Source organism: Phascolarctos cinereus, unplaced genomic scaffold, assembly GCF_003287225.1.
Source record: "Phascolarctos cinereus isolate Bilbo 61053 unplaced genomic scaffold, phaCin_HiC Scaffold_726;HRSCAF=1367, whole genome shotgun sequence".
NCBI lineage: Eukaryota > Metazoa > Chordata > Mammalia > Diprotodontia > Phascolarctidae > Phascolarctos > Phascolarctos cinereus.
In genome coordinates this window covers 84,151,792-84,167,990 of record NW_027556098.1, presented here as the reverse complement: position 1 = coordinate 84,167,990, position 16,199 = coordinate 84,151,792, and the positions used below count along the sequence as shown (strand labels likewise).

Here is a 16,199-nt window from a genome sequence, read left to right as displayed (position 1 = left end):
GCAATGAGTGCCAATTTAGAAAAGCAAGAAAGTATATACTGCTCCATAAGCAGATACATCTGATTAAACAGTAAAATAATCTTATGATTCATGTAGATATTTAAAAATATTTCTAGACAGTAGAAATCCTATTGTGGAGAACTACTTCTATAATGAAGCTAAAAAATATTTATGTAAAACTTTTACCTGTGGTCCCAACCCTACAGTCTTACACCTGGTAGGACTTCAATAAATAACACTTTGATTAAAGAAACTTCCATTTCTACCAAATTATAAGCAGAATACTTAAAAAAATTAATAAAATTAAACTGAAAAACAAAAACCCCAAATTTATTTTAAAAATTCATTTTGCTCCTTAATGGCAATATGACACAGAACATGATATGTCTCATAATTTCCAAATTTAGCAAGTTTATGTATTTACATTAAAAAAAAGCTTAAGAATGAACATAATAAAACAGTGGCTTTTCACTTTTTAAAAAAATTATATATACGTTATATGGTATATATTAATTTATTTTGTTACATTTTAAGCTCCAAACTGTCTCCATCCCTCCCTCCCCACCCTACACTGGAGAAGGCCACCATTTGAAGCAGATATATACATGCGCACGCGCGCGCACACACACACACACAAAATCCTATGCATCTATGAATAGTTCTATTTTTCTATTTATCAGTTTTTTCTCTGGAGCTAGATAGTTGTGTTCTTTCATAGTCCTTTGTAATTGATTTGACTATTTATAATATATAGAATGCTTATTCAATAAGTTCGTAGTTTTTCTTCAAACAATATTGCTGTTACTGTGTACAACGTTCTCCTGGTTCTGCTCATTCCCTTCCTCATTATTTCATATCTTTCCATGTTTTTCTAAAATCAACTTGCTCTTCATTTCGTACAGCATAGTAGTCTTCGATCACAATCACATACCACAACTTATTTAGCTATTCCCTAACTGATGGGCATCCCCCTTAATTTCCAGTTCTTTGTCATCAGACCTAGAGATGTCATAAATATTTTAGTACAGGTTTTTTTTTCTTTTTTTCCCTGATCACCTTGGGAAAGAGACCTAATAGTGGTATTACTGGGTGAAAGGGTGTGTACACACACACACACACACACACACACACACACACACACACACACACACACACACACACACACAGAGTTTTATAACTCTTTGGGTATAATTCCAGATTGTTCTCTAAAATGGAAAGACCAGTTCACAGTTCTATCAATAGTGTATTAGTGTCCCAATTTTTCCACATCCCTCCAACATTTGTCATTTTCCCCTTCTATCATTTCGGCCAGTCTGATAAGTATGAGATGATATCTCAAACTTGTTTTATGTGTACTTCCCTAATCAATAACGATTTAGAACAGTGTTTCATATGATTATATATAGCTTTGATTTATTCATCAAAAACTGCCTTTTCATATCCTTTAACCATTTATCAATTGGGGAACGACTCATATTCTTATAAATTTGACAGAGTTCTCTATCTATCTGAGATATGAGACTTTTATCTGAGAAACTGCCTATAAAAATTTTCCCCTAAATTTTCTGCTTTCCTTTTAACCTCGGCTATGTTGGTTTTATTTGCACAAAACTTTCAAAATTAATGCGACAAAAATTATCCATTTTACATCTCACAATGCTCTGTATTGCCTGTTGATCCATAAATTCTTCTCCCATCTATAGGTTGATAGGTAATATATTCCATGCTCTTCTAATTTACTTATGATACCTCCCTTTATATCTAGATCACATATCCATTTTGACCTTATCTTAGGAAACAGTGTTAAGTTATTGGTCTATACCCAGTTTCTGCCAGACAGCTTTCTAATTCTCCCAAAATGTTGTTTTTTAACAAATAGTGAATTCTTATCCCAAAGGCTTAAAACTTTACATTTGTCAAACACAAAGTTACACAATAATTTACTACTGTGCATTGTATGCCTACTCTAATTACTGATACACCTTTTTACCAGACAGCTTTTGATAACTTCCACCTTATAATACAGTTTAAGATCTGGTACCGTTAAAACTCCATCCTTTACACTTTTTCCCATTAATTCTCTTGCTATTCTTGACCTTTTGTTCCTCCAAATGAATTTTATTATTTTTTCTAGGTCAACAAAATGATTTTTTTTGTTAATTTAGCTGGGATGACATTAAATAGATTAGTTAAGGCAGAATTGTCATTTTTATTATACTGGCTCTGCCCACCCATGAACAATGAATATTTCTCCAGTTATTTAAATCTGACCATATTTGTATAAAAAGTATTTTATAATTGTGTTCATGTAGTTCCTGGGCTTGTCTTGGCAGGTATATTTCCAGGTATTTTATGCTGTCTATAGTTATTTTAAATGAGGTATGTTTTACTATTTTTTCTTGCAGGATTTTGTAGGTAATATATAGAAATGCTAATGATTTATGCGGGTTTATTTTATATCCTGCTACATTCCCAAAATTGTTATCTGTTTCAACTAGCTTTTTAGTTGAATCTCTAGAATTTTCCAAGTATAGCATCTTATCATCTGCAAAGACATCATTTTATTACTTCACTGACTATTCTGATTCCTTCAATTTCTTTTTCTTCTCTTAGGCTAGCATTTGAAAAACAATACTAAATAATGCTGGTGATAATGGGCATCCTTGTTTCACTTCTAATCTTACTGGGAAGGCTTCTAGCTTCTGTTAATTGGGGCAATTTATATTTTTGTTAAGTATTCTTCCATTTCACTTAATTGTTAAATTTACTGGTACATAACTGGGCAAAATAACTTGTAATAATTGCTTTGATTTCATCTTCACTACTAGTATATTCACCCTTTTCATTTTTTACACTAATGATCTGATTTTCTTCTTTCTTTTAAGAAATCATATTAACAAACTGGTTTATCTATTTTGCTGTGCTTTTTTCTTTCATAAAACCAACTCCTAGTTTCATTTATTTATTTATTTATTTATTTATTTTTTGTTTGTTTGTTTGTTTATTTATTTATTTATTTATTCAATGGTTTTCTTACATTCAATTTTATTAATCTCACTTTTAACTTTCAGGATTCTCAATCTGGTGTTTAATTGAGGATTTTTAATTTGAGCCTTTTCTAGATTTTCAAAAATTGCATACTCACTTCATTGATCTGTTCTTTCTCTATTTTATAGATGTAAGCATTTAGAGATATAAATTTTCCTCTGATTATTGCTTTTGCTGCTTCTCATAGGTTTTGGTATATTGTCTCATTATTATCATTGTCTTTAATAAAACTATTTTATCATTTCTATGACTTGTTCTTTATTATATTTTGGTGTCTTATTAAGTATTTTTACTCTATAGGGATCTTTAATTTTTAAATGTGTTTCTTAAAAACAACATATTATTGGATTCTGGTTTTTAATCCATTTGTTTTTATGGGTGAATTCAACCCATTCACATTCAAAGTTATAATTACTAGTTGTGTGAAATAGCATTCAAGAAAAAGCTGTGTAAGAGGGGATGGACCAGAACAAATACACAATGAGAAAATCCATGCTAGAGGTAAGTTGATCTTTAAAATATTTGAAAGCCAAATTACAACTTATATGAGGAAACTGAAGATGCCAAAACAATGGAGAAATTACAAATGACATTAATAACTTCTCCCCACCCTAGGCAAATTGGAGGTCATTATACGTTGATTTTCTCATCTTTAAAATTTTTCTTCATGAAAATCATTTATATATGCATCAAGAATATTATTGATGAAAATATGAGAAGGGAACAGGCAGGCTCTAATAAAGTTTTCTATCACAGACATCTTAAGGGTTAGAAAATTAACTGAAAGGAAAAGAGAATTTCAGATTCTTATGAGGTTAGTTAAAAAAGAACAAAAAAACTCAAGCCCAGCCTTAACTTGATAGAGCATTAACCTTAAGGACTATCTTCCCACAAATCTTTCATGCTAAGATCACATAAAATTTCCTGACACACGAATGTATCTACATAGATAAATGCTCAGTGACCACCTGAATATTAACATCAAATGAGCCACCCACTTCCTCTCCCCTCAAAAGGGAAAAGTACACTTGCTAAAGGCATCGATAATTGTCACAGAGGGTATCCCCCACACAAGACTCATACCAACAAGATCACATATATAAAAGCATAGACTGTCATTTTAAACCTTTCCCAAGACAACAAATAATACTATTAGTTTCAAACAACATTACGTTAGAGTAACAGGAAATTATTTCCTAACTTTATATTAAAATAACAGTTTATTGCTACATGAACTTTAAAAATAACCGATTTATTCATTTACTGAATAAACCTACCATGTGCAGAACTCTATGCTTGGCACCACAAAGAATTAAAAAGATAAGGAGGAACAGTTGGGTACAGTGGAAAACACACTAGATTTTTAAGAACACCTGAACCAGTTATTTTGTGCTCTTCTAACCCCAGAGTATGCAACTCAAAGGAGATTTTTTTTTTTCTCACACAACTGTCATTCAAGGGTGAGAACCTAATTCTGGAGGATATGTGCTGAGGATGTTTCCTCCATTTACTAATAAATGACTTGGTCCCTCTTTCTAAATATTTTATTTAGAACAACAACAAACAGGTCACTTTGTCACTTAATAGCTGTTTGACTTTGGTCAAGTATGAGATTTTTTGGGGGAGATAACTGGGCTTAAGTGACTTGCCCAGGGTCACACAGCTAGTAAGTGTCTGAGGTTGGATTTGAACTCAGGTCTTCCTGGCTCCAGGGCCAGTGGGTAACAAATAGTTTTGATAATTATAACTGAGTATATTCAAGATCTGATACTACTAGTCTCCTTTCCTCTCCCCTCCTTTAAAAATTATTTCCTTTGATATTCTTGACCTTTTGTTCCTCAATGCCTTCTATTTTTTTCCTAATTTTATAAAGTAACCTTTTGTTAGTTTGATTGGTATAGTACTTAAAAATTGATTTATGGAGTATTGTCATTTTTATAATATTGGCACAGCCTAACCACAAGCAATTAATGTTTCTTCAATTATTTAAATATTCCTGTTTTTATAAAACAAAAAGTTTTGTTAACTGTACTCATATAATTCCCATGTCTGTCTTACTAGATGGGTTCCCAAAAATATTATACATTCTGTAGTTATTATTAATGAAATTTCTTTTACTGTTGTTTCTTGTTGATTTTTATTGGTAAGATACAGAAAGGTTGTTGATTTTGGGGGTTAATTGTATACTCTGTTATTTTATTTGTTATTTAAATTACTTTTTAGATGACTTTCTAGGGTTCACTAAGTAAATCATATCATTTGCAAAAAGCAATAATTTTGTTTCCTCTTTCTTATGCTTATTCCCTCAATCTCTCTCTGTCTCTGGTTTTATTGCTAGCATTTCTACAACTCTGTCTGAGGTATGTTGATAGAAACTAATAGTTTTGAAAGTTGCAGGTTAGGAAGCAATAAGGTTCTCTGTAGATGGATTCTAGCATTTGGCTGCTCAATCTTTTGTGTAAGAATACAGGAAGCAAGACAAGGAAATATCAAGGACATTTGGAATTCTCCCATTCAGATAAGAGCACATCAATGTATTCCTCTGGTTTTTAATCTGTACTAACAAGTGACAGTTAGTATATATGATTAGGGCATAGTACTTATAAAGACAAGGTCTCTGGTAGTCAAGTGACATCATAGATTCAGTCCTGGAAGGAACCAATTAATTTTATATTGAGAAAATCTGCTCTTCTAGGTAAAGTATACTCCTAATCCAGGCCATTCATTTTAAGCCTGCAGTCAAGGATGCAGTTGAATAACTCAATGCTTTACTGCTATAGCCGTGGACATTAAACTTTTTTGCACTTGAGACATACTAGATAAACTAGGTAAAATTAAATACTATTTCCCTGCCAAGTTAAAATTCTAACAAGTCCTAAACTTTATGTAGTCAAACCTTGACGAATGATATATGTGAGAACACAAAACAGGTTCAGAGTCAAAATATCAGGCCAACCTTTTATCTGCATACTCCAAATGTGCATAGTCTAGATCAATTTTCCAACTTTAAAGATCTTCAGTTTTTTAGATAGGAATATGAAGCAGTCAGAGCCTCTATTACCCTTAGTTAGCTATAGATTCTACACAGAAAAACAAATCATTGTCCTATTTGACTTATCTTTATATACTAGATGAAACTAGGAGAGGATCCAGAATTTCCAATGACATAAGAGACCTGATAAAGATCAATATTTGCGCCTGACATGTCAATATCAAAATAAAAATCGAGGTAAAAACCTCTATAAAAGCAACATATATACAGGAATATTAGACCCATCTCATTTCTAAAGGAAGTAAAGTCTAAAAAAGAGTTTGAGGTATCGACGTAAATTTTGATTATTATTGTCCTCGACCACTCCTGAGAGGCAGGGTGCATATAGTAGATATAAGCTGGGAGGAACTAGATTCAAGTTCTGAGTATGATTCCCACTACTACTGACTTTCAGTTAGTCACTTAACCACTTGGTACCTTAGGTAACTCTCTTAGACTCTGTAAAAGTTAAGTGTTGATCTACATAGGCAGAGGGAGCTTCTTCACTATACAAATGAAATCACAGGCACAATCCAATTATTCTTTTAGAAAGTTCACTTTCATTTGGTTTTCTTCACCTTATTTAGTTACCTATCCATTCATTACTAAGCAGGATTTATTGGTCTTAGGGTGTACACCACAGCTACTAGGCCTCTTGCTGCCCAGAATACCTGGGCCCTCACCAGAACCTTCAGGCCCAATTAGGAGCCAAGTGCATCGTCTATACGCAGGCAGGCTTCTTATAGGTACTGCCTCATTTCCCCTTATCTTGGTGTGGAGTTATGAACTGGTGCTTGAGTGACAGTCCACATCCTAAGGATTTTGTCAGCAGGTATTTATTTAACTAGACCAAACTTGCTCCTGTCTCTACCTCCAGCTCTTTCAGGAAAAACAAAGCGCCTATCACCAAAGGGTTCTAAAGAATCGGGCCTATAATAAAGAAACTGGTACTTTTTTAAGATGACTGGCTAACTGCCACATGCTGTTCCTTTAAAATCCTGTGATTCAGGGTCATCAGTCTGCTCCTCCCCTGCTACACCTGACTTCATAATTCATCCCCTTCTTCAATTCTTCTGTTTTACTGGATTCTCTGGAAACCTGTTTATCATTAAACTTTTCCACTCATACTCTATTTTCTTGTACTTATGGAGTCCTGACTCTTTTCATAAGATACGTTATCTCCCTTTTCTCCCACCCTTCCCACCCAGTCTTGGCTTTATGTCAGCATACTCCTTGCTTTTCCACTGTCATTTCCAGACCCTCTCCTCTGCTGCCGATCACTCCATAATTTCTCCTACTTTAACGCTCATTCAAATTCATGTACAGCACCCAAGTCTTGTTCCTAGTAGCATTCTGCTTTAGAATTCCTTTCTGAAAGATTTAGTTTAGATGTCACTTCTTCACTTATTCTCCCCATTGCGCGCTCTCCTCCCCTAAGTGGCGTTACACTTAATTATTCGGGTATTCCTCCCCACCCTCTGTCAATAGGATGTAAGTTCCTTGAGGCCTGGGACTATTTCCCTTCTGTCTTTCAATTGCACTCAACATTTATCATTACAGGACACGGGTAGACACTTAATATACGTGTATGCCACTGAGGCAGTACAGCATAATTCATTAAGCGCTGGACTTGCAGTTACAAATCTTGTTATGTTATATAAACTTTAAAAAAAAATTATAGTTAGCTCTACGTATTATTCTATAAAGCACATATTCATCTGAAAAGAGCTGATCCTATCCTAGGCAAAACTGAAGTTGGCACAGTTATTAATATCCTACTGTATTCCTATTTAGTTCTGATGCTTCCAACTTCCCAAACCTTAGTTCTTAGGACTTTCAAAGTGCTGGTGCTTTTGTGACACCTCTCAGAAAACCAAGCGGCACCCCATGTTTCAGTTCTTTCCCAAACATATGGTCCTGGGGCAGCTAGGTGGCGCAGTGGATAGAGCACCAACCCTGGATTCAGGAGGACCTGAGTTCAAATCCGGCCTCAGACATACATAACACTTACTAGCTGTGTGACCCCAGGCAAGTCACTTAACCCCACTGCCTAGCCAAACAAACAAACAAACAAAAAGCCAAAAAAAACCCCCACACAAACCAAACACATGATCCTGTCAATATTTATATGTCCTGTATCATTCTATTTTATTGGATAAAACAGCCCATGCTGCTAGCCTTCTGAGGTAAGAGCCCTAATTTATTTAAAAAGCACCCATATTTAGAAGACCTCAAAGAAATGACTAAAAATTTTAAGCACAATGAAAAGATGACAAGGAAAAGGATTATTTGGAGGTGTCTGTGCTCTAAAGCAGGGATACGGGCAGCCACGTGCCCAGCCAAGCCATAGAACTGGTTTTGTAAACATTTGCATGTTTAATGAAAAATATACAGCCACACTCGTATAACCAAAATGTTCCTGTTCCAGAGCTATAAGCCAAGGAAATGTATTTTTCTGATTTTAAAAGCTGTTAAAGAAGAAAAAAATATTTTTTAAAAAGAGCAGCTAAATCCTGATTACTTGGATTACATAAGACTAATTCTGGCATGCGGATATTAAGGGCAACAAACTTACCAAGGGTGATATTAACTGATTTTAAAAGGATGACTCAACATTTGGAACTGTTCCCTGCCTTGTATACATAATTTCCTTTTTCCTCCCCTGCCCAGAGTCAGGAAATGTTCTAGATGCATTTACATTCTATAATACCTTTTTTTTAAAAACATCATTAAAGTTCTAAGCAAAACATTCCAGTACTACCTAATAAACGGCTATAAATACATGCAAAAAACCCCACTCATTTACTCATTTTCTAGAATAGCATAATAATATGTAAAAAATCCTCCACACAAAAGGACTTCACTCAAATATACAACTTTTACTTATATCCTAATTGTAATGAAAATACCTATTTTCCCCAAAGGCAAAATATCTAATTCCAGATTGTGACATATCTAGATTTATAACACTCCAGAGGGAAAATGAATGTTAACTTTATAAAAACCAAAATACATTTCCCCTCCCCAAACCACTCAAAAAGATATGGTTGTAAAATATATATATGGAATTTGATCTGGCTGGTTACTTACAAAATAGTAAGAAGGGAAATCAAGTCACCTTAACTAATACCTGATTTGGTGAAATTTATGTTTGGTTTTTTCTTTCAAATGGACATTCTGATGTACTGTAAACTAATTCCTGGTGTCTAAAGTTAAAAAAACAAATCCACAAAAAAGGCAGTGGATAGTAATTCTAATAACTGCTATATTATACACATCCACAAAAAAGGCAGTGGATAGTAATTCTAATAACTGCTATATTATACACAAATGTTTATTTCTAATAGTAATATCTCTCAGCACTGTTCTTGTCTTCAAAAAAATTATTAAAATACAGTTCTGAAAGCAGATATCAAGGAGACTCTTGGATAAATGCAATTTAAATTGTTGCTTTATAAGTGCATTTTAATGTTAAATATATTTTTAAAGTTACTTTTTCTATACTCAAAGTATATTTTGAAAGTATAAAAAATCCAGTTGTTTTCAAACTATTTTTTTTGATAATTACCAATTCTAGAAAAAAGTAGGATTTGAACTTATCCATGAAGTTGAGAGCTATGTTAAGAATGGATCATTCCCTTCAAGAAACATTTGAACTGTATTTTAATGTTTCATGCCGAGAATTTTTAATTTTTGTCCATGTTTACTGTTTAATGCTAATAAATGGAACTGTATTATGTGATTTATTACAGAATATCACAAATTACATGCCACTGTAAATAAGTTTAATAAAACATCCATCTACCTGCACTATAACTGATGTCTAGAACATATTACTGGGTTACTTTCAGTAAAAGAAAGTTCAATGCACTTTTAAAAAGTCTACTGTTTAAACAATACTTTAAAAAAACTCTTTAAAGCTTCTTATGAAAACCAATGAGTTTTATGCTTTCATTATTTGGATTATGGCTAGTCCCAAGCAAAACATTTTCCTTTAAAAATGCCAAACAAACTTACCTGAATAGAACGAATTCGAAAGGCCCAAAATTTAAACATGGCTATGAAACCATGATGTTAATTTCTGACTGTAAGGTTCCCAACTTAAAAAGGGAAACCAAACCCCTAGAAGTTCTTTCTCCTACCAACTATTCCGGCAATTAGAAAATTTCCTGTCAGGCGGGTCTGAAAATGCTTGAAAAGGACCCAATAGTTTTCCTGTGTTAAAGCAAAGGGAAACCTAAAAGCAGGGTACATAGATAGCTGATAACTGAAGTAGACTACTGCAGGAAACCAAAACAGATTTGTTGATAGTAAAACCCTGTGGCAAATGTTCCTTAGTCCATGTTCCCAGAAAAGTCAGAAAACTTGTAAGATAACAGCAAATTACTAATGACAACAGATACAATATTTTACTTAAAAATATTCACAAGTGGTAATCCTTTAATAATACGTGGTACATTTGTACAACACTACTTTATAACTTTATAAAATCAATTTTATTTCCTAATAAGCATAAATTTGATTTTTCTGAAATGGTACATGCAAAATAAACTATTAAGACTTACAACATGCAAAAAATTTAACTGCTTCTTATTTCTGCTCCTATCTGACCTACACTAAAAAATGTTACATGGATATATTTAAAACTACCTTAAGATTTTAGGCTTATTTCAGGAATGTTCCAAGTCTATTTAGAAAAGTTTCAAAATCGCCCTTCAGAAGTTTTATTTAGAAACTGAAACACAGAATGTCATGTTAGATGGACTGAACCTGAGAGATGAACTACATCAATATGTGATAAAACTGTGTGGACCACATAAAATTATATGCACCACCAAGTTCCTATGGAAACTTGGTAGTCTATACAATATATGAAGAAAGGCTCTGTGAAAATATTGCTAGCAATATTTTCTACTCTTAAAATACTTAATATGAAATTATTTATGCATCTACCTTAAAAATATAAAATGGGCATTTTTCTAAGTTCTTCTATTTTGCTTGCTATGTTCTTATCTTAGAAGTATTTCCTAGATTGAACTATTTCATAATACCCCAAGTGACCCAAATATCAAGAGTCTTCTCAGCTCTCAAGATTAGCATTTAAGGGATCTGCCAATATATTTCAAACTCAAAAATTTCAGTGACTTTAAGGGAAAAAAGTTACTTTAAGAAATACTGATCAAGGGGCAGCTAGGCGCCACAGTGGATAGAACACTAGCCCTGGAGTCAGGAGGACTTGAGTTCAAATCTGGTCTCAGACACATAACACTTAATAGCAGTGTGACTTTGGGCAAGTCACTTAACCCCAATTGCCTCGCCAAAAAAACAAACAAAACAACAAATACTGATTGAATCCAACTCCTCAAATTATAGAGAAAGAAATAGGTTTAGGTGCCCAGTCCAAAGGGGGAAAATCTAAGTTCCTAATTATTTCAACTACAACTAATGGTCACAGCCAAGAGGTCACATAAGATGCTATCTTACACAAAAATGAACCATATTTAAATACATAATAGTAGCTCATTTACAAAGTGCTTTCCTCAAAATAATCCTTTGACATAAGCAAGAAATGTTATCTCCATTTTAAAGTTAAGGAAACTGAATCTAGTGAAAAGAACACTGAATTCGGAGTACTAAGACACTAGCAGCACAAGTTTTTAAATTTCTCCAAGTTTCAATTTCCCATATATAAAATGAGGGGACTGAGTTTTAAAGTCTTTTCCAGATCTAAATTCTAATTCAAGGAAGAAGCCTTGGTTATGGTCACACAGATGGTTAAGTTTTATAATCAAGGCTTGACTCACTTATTTTATTTGACTTCAATACTAGTGCTTTTCCTAGTCATCACACATACTGAATTATTTAAGGACAGGTATTATTATTCCCATATCACAAAGAGGAAACAGAGGCTGAAGCTGTAGTGGCAGTGACCAGAATGTCATAAGACTGAGACAGCCCAGGTCCAGAACCCCTAACACTGCCTTCTGAGAGAATCAGTGCTCTGTCCTTCAAAGGTCTGGGAGGGGTGAGGAGGAGAGGGGTGTTCCTAGTCCTGGGAGGTAGAGGTCAGCACAAGAACTCAGGGGATTCAGGTCAAGATCAAACAAGGCTGAACACTCCAGCCAAAACTACAGCCAAGGGCAAAACTAACTCAAAGACCCAACTCAGGAACTAAAGCTGGAAAGATAAGTAAATCAAAGAAAACATTCACAAGTATAAAAAAATTATTGCAAATCTAATTCCATAACAATTGCAAGTAGAGATTCAAAAGAAAAAAAAATGGATTTCCAAAAGGACTACATGAATACCTAGAATAAATGAAGTGAGATAAAAAAATGAAATAAAAGCTCTTGAGCAAAGAATTGGAAAGAGAATAAGTAGCTTGAAAAAAAAAGTGAACTTTATCCAAATGGACTCTGGAAATTGGAAAAGACCAAACAGAAATCAATGACTCCATGAAACAACAAGAAATATTAGAACAAAATCAAAAGATTATAAATAATAATGTAAGATACTTGATATTACATACAATAGACCTGGAAAACAGATAAAGGAGAGCTCTTTTAAAATTAATTGAATTCTCTAACATTATTAAGTGAAAACTGCACAGTTCTATTACAATCAGAGGGCAAAGTATCTACTGATTACCTCTTCAAAGGAATCCCTTTCAGAAATATCATAGCCAAAATTAGATCTTCCTATGTCAAAGAAAAAAATACTGCAAACATCCAGAAAGGAGTTAAGAACCAAAGAACTTCAATTAAGATCACATGAGACCTAGCAAATTCTACTAAAAAGCTAAGGAGATCTTGCAATACTCCAACAGGCAAAAGATATAGAGAACCAAGAATACAACCAAAAATAACTTATTGTAAAGCTAATTGTAAATGGGGAAGGAGTGGGGAGGAGGAAAAAGGATCTTTAATGACACAGAAGACTTCCAAGCATTTCTGATGAAAAGTCCACAGCTGAATAGAAACTTTGAAATATAAAATACATTTATCTGAGTAAGTGGAAGGAGTTATATGATAATGTAATATTTTAATGGTGGGGGGTAATGGCAAAAAACAAGTGTTTTTTCAGGACCCTAATGTCTTCAAAGGGTACACTTAAGGAATTAATAAGGAAAACAGGTCCTGAGGGTGGACTAATTTGAAGGCTTGAAGAGGGGAAGAAGTGAGGGTAAAAGGTAAAATATACTAGTATATACTAGGATAGAAGATGTCAGAACTTAATTTTTCATATAAATAGTGTGAGAACATATAAACATGAAGGAGGGTGGAGGGGAATGGGTGCCAAATGAACCAGTCTCTTGGTATAGAAATATATCAAACTCAACAGCGAAACAAGTGGGGATGAGGGAGGATTTAGAGGGAGGATAATACTGGTGACAGAATAATAACAAGTAAAACAAACTTTATGAGACTGAAGAGGGTTTTAAAAGGAGATTAGGGTAAGAGGAGGTGGAAAGAAAAAAACTAGAATTTAAGGAGACACCTTAGCATGCTTCTTAGAAATTTGGGAATGGCTGAACAAAGTGTGGTACACGAATGTACTGGAATATCACTGCACCATAAAAAATAATTTTAAGGAATCTCGGGTAGGAACCGAAGCAGAGGGAAGTGAGCAGAATCAGGAGAACAATTTCTGTTAAGGACAACTGCACTGTAATGAAAAACAACTTTAAAAGACTTAAGAACTCTGATCAATGCAGTTACCAACTTTGTCCAGTTACAGTTACCAACCTAAGTCCAAAGGACTCATCATGAAGCATGTTACCTACCTCTTGACAGTGAGATGATGAACACAAGGTACAGAGACATACTACTGTATGGATTTATTTTGCTTGACTATGTTTATTAGTTACAAGGGTCTTTTTTTCTTTCTTTTGTTCAGTTATTTGGATAGGACACAGAAGGAAGGAAGGGGTGTGTATGTTAGCAATACTGATGCCAAGAAAAGGCCATTGTAACATCTTAGCAAATTTACAGAAGAGAAGGAAATTCTGAAAGAAACTCAAACAAGCAGGATTGTTTTTGAAAGTGACATGTATAGTATATCATACATGCATAATTGTTTTAAAAAAGCTAGTGGTATGAAATGGAGGATTCATGTTTTCACATACAATCCTCTTTTTGTGTTCTGCCTGTATGAAATACTCTTTTTTATTATTTGAGGTCAGAATAAAAATATTTAATTAAATGTCTATGAAGTCATAAAAAATAATGCAGCTTAAGAACTCTATTGCCAGCGGAAAAGGGTACTGTCAACTTAATTATCCTCAACAAAACTGGGATTTTTTAATGCCTTTTTGTTCTCTAAATATAGTATTATGCCCGTTTCAGTTGTTTTAGCTTAATCTACTTTAAGGTAGCCCTATTCCCACCAGTTCTCATCCTCCTCACTCTGAATCCTCTCCTCCCATTTGTTACCCATTTCCCTCATTTTGGAGTTTTGTCAGTTCTTTATTCTTTCTTGCTTTGATCTTGTTATTTAATTTTTTGTACCTTTTTTTAAAAAAAGATGTTCTCTCCCTTATTCTCATTATTTATCTTCCCTTTCTGTTTTTTCTTGACTTTGATTCTTTGGTCCATGGCCCTTTAGCCAAAAGGCACAACAGAGATGAAAAGGGTACTGATGTGACAGATGTGAGTACTAGGAAAATTCGATCTTGCAGCACAAGGAGATTTCCCAACAAAGAGTTTTCTGGGGAAGTATGATGGAGAGTTCCAAAGAAGTCCAAAAGCAATGTAGCTGGTGGGAAATGGCTTTGTGCAGCCCTGCTGCCTGGAGCTGGTGGAGGAAGAGACCTCTTTTCAGTCTTCTTTGCTGGATCCTCCTCCAGCTCATGCTCTCTAATCATAACTGTTCCTAAGGGGAGTAATCCTGGATTCTTCAATTTCTCCCCTCATTCTCCGCAACCCCTCCCCATCCAATCTGTTGCCAAGGTCTTTCAATATGTCCCCTTCTCTCCTGTGACACTGCTGCCACTCTAGTGCAGGTCCTCATTACCTCATGCCTGGACTATTACAAGAGCCTGTTGGTGGGTCTGCCTGCCTCAAGTCTTTCCCCATTCCAATACACCTTCCATTCCACCACCAAAAGGATTTTCCTAAAGCACAGGTCTGACCATGTCACTCCCTACTCAATCAACTTCAGTGCGTACCCTTTGATTCAGTGATACCTCTACTAGGTCTTTATCCCAGAGAGATAACTTATAGCAGTTTTTTTGAATATGGGCAATATAGGAATTTGTTTTGCTTGACTATGCATGTGTTACATGGGTTCTTTATTTTGCTTAAAGGGGAGATGGAGAAGGCAGGAAAGAGAAAAATCAATGTTTGTTAATCGGAAAAAAAAGTCATCCCTAGGATTCCTTATTTGTTACTGACTGAAGCAAAACTACTCAATTTTCCTTAGTGACAAAACTTGAAGTAAAAAAATAAAAAATCAAAGGCACCAAAACTCAGGGTATTAATTGATGTCAGAAATTACAGTAAAATTGTTCACATGGATGTGTATTTATCAATATCTTGCTTTCCGTAATTTACCAGTTCCTGAAGTGGGGATAAAAACCGGAAGAGCTCAGCTATAACTCTACTTTCCCTTCTGCTTAATAACAGAAATCGCTGACAAAAGTGAGTATTTGATGGATAAGGACCAAAGAAGGTACTTATTTATAGGATTATTTATTGTAAGCAATTTACTGTAATACATCTTTTTTTTGGGGGGGGGCAATTGGGGTTAAGTGACTTACCCAGGGTCACACAGCTAGTAAGAGTCAAGTGCTTGGTCTGACGCCAAATTTAAACTCAGGTCCCTCCTGACTTCAGGGCTGATGCTCTATCCACTGCGCCACCTAGCTGCCCCTTTGTAATACATCTTAAAGCACAGCAGGAACAACAGTAGAGGTGGAAATTGTTTTACAATACACATATGATATCAATTGCTGAAATGCATTATCTCTGTATCAGAAAGCCTCCAACTTATATAATTTCATCAAATAGAACACATTTCCCTATAGAAACTGTTACAAAAAGTGACTAGGTTCTCAAATTCTCACTCAAAAAAGTTATTCAATCTATAAATTTGCTATGAAAAGGAGAATGTAATACTAATG

At 34.3% G+C, this 16,199-nt stretch overlaps 1 protein-coding gene across 1 annotated transcript in view; it reads right to left on the bottom strand.

The window, feature by feature from the left end:
- The window catches only part of RPS6KA3 (ribosomal protein S6 kinase A3), a 103,406-nt gene that overhangs the window by 63,561 nt on the left and 23,646 nt on the right, over positions 1 to 16,199 (bottom strand).